This window comes from Aplysia californica, unplaced genomic scaffold, assembly GCF_000002075.1.
Source record: "Aplysia californica isolate F4 #8 unplaced genomic scaffold, AplCal3.0 scaffold00249, whole genome shotgun sequence".
NCBI classification, from domain to species: domain Eukaryota; kingdom Metazoa; phylum Mollusca; class Gastropoda; order Aplysiida; family Aplysiidae; genus Aplysia; species Aplysia californica.
In genome coordinates this window covers 874,140-875,692 of record NW_004797519.1, presented here as the reverse complement: position 1 = coordinate 875,692, position 1,553 = coordinate 874,140, and positions in this window count along the sequence as shown.

Here is a 1,553-nt window from a genome sequence, read left to right as displayed (position 1 = left end):
TATATCCTGTTGTAACAAGTAAGAAAAAATTTTCTTCCATAATCTGAGTCTGCAATTAAAGCATTTTCAAGCTATCTAGACTCTAACTCTGCATAGCTGTGATAAAAAGCTGGTAAAAGCCATATTTCTATGTTGTCCTAATGTCTTAGTCGGTTGTTATATATCGGTTGTTGCACTCTCAGGGCTGGCTAGTTTTAACACCCACCATAACATTTTCTTTCACAATCTTAGTCTAAAATTGTACAAGCATTTGCACTGTCCAGATTTTAGCATAATGATATGGCGTAGTTGTGATCTGAGAAACTGGTAATTACAGCCTTATATTTCTTTGTTATCCAAATGTCTTTAGTGATTTGCTATGCCTGTCGTTACACATACTCGGTGTTGCAGCCTGGGTCAGCAATACATGTACAAGCAACGTTGCAGAGACTAGACTCTAACTAAACCTAGTGGGGATCCAGTGGCGACGCGTCTATTTAATCAAATGAGCACTGCTTGACTTCCTAATTTTGGAACATTGTCGTAGTCAAATTCAGCCACAGACGTAGGCCCCATAAATTAAATGTAGACGTTCATAATCACTAATGAATTGTGTTGTGCATAACATTCAAAACTGTTTCATTGCCTCACAAATACCCTGTTCACCCTTTTGGGCCACTACCATAAGCAGTCACAAGCATTGATTATGTAAGCTAACCTAGTTGAGATCTGAAAATTGGAAAGAACTCAATTTCTTTGTCATCCCAATGTTTTTAGTAAGTACATTGTAGTTATGTCGGTCATCGCATTCTAATGTTCAAGATACGCTTTGCGTGTGTCCAAATGTAACAATTTAATTAAACTGTCGATGCATGTGTTTCTGCGAGGTACAGCCGTTATAAATTATACATGAAGTTGCAACAACCAGCTATTTTTAATGTTGTTTTACAACCTGAGTGTGCAATTTTACAAGCAGTTTTGTACTGACAAGACTCTAGCCTAATTGTGATCTGAGAAGCTGGACACAGTTTTATTTCTGATTCATCTAAATTTCTGTAGTAGTCGTTGTGTTGGTTGTTACACTCTCACTGTTAGGCGTGATAAAATATATTTAATCTATTTTTGTGCATGTCTAGTTATAACTACCAACGAATCAATGTTGTTGTACAACTTGGGTCAGCAATTTTTCTAGCAACGATGTACTGATTAGACACTTGCCAAGCCTAGTTGTGATCTGAGAAACTGGAAATAACATCAATTCTTTGCCTTTACCATTCAAATTTTCATAAGTAAATTATTATTCTGGTTGTTACTCTCATAGTTTTGGACAGACGGTTGGTTCGTAACGTAACCTTACTCGACTGGACTTCCGAATACCCTACTGTTCTATTTTCTACTTTTTGTCAGGCTGATTTTAAGGAAGACTCCTAGGGTTATTGTTGTTGGGGGTTTTTTACCTTAAGTTGTTGGCAGGTTTGCAATTAACTGTAGTTTTCAAGAAATACTAATCTGATTTACAGTTCTCGTTATTTCATTATTTAAAAATAATATTCGGAAGGTAACTTCTGTCCCCC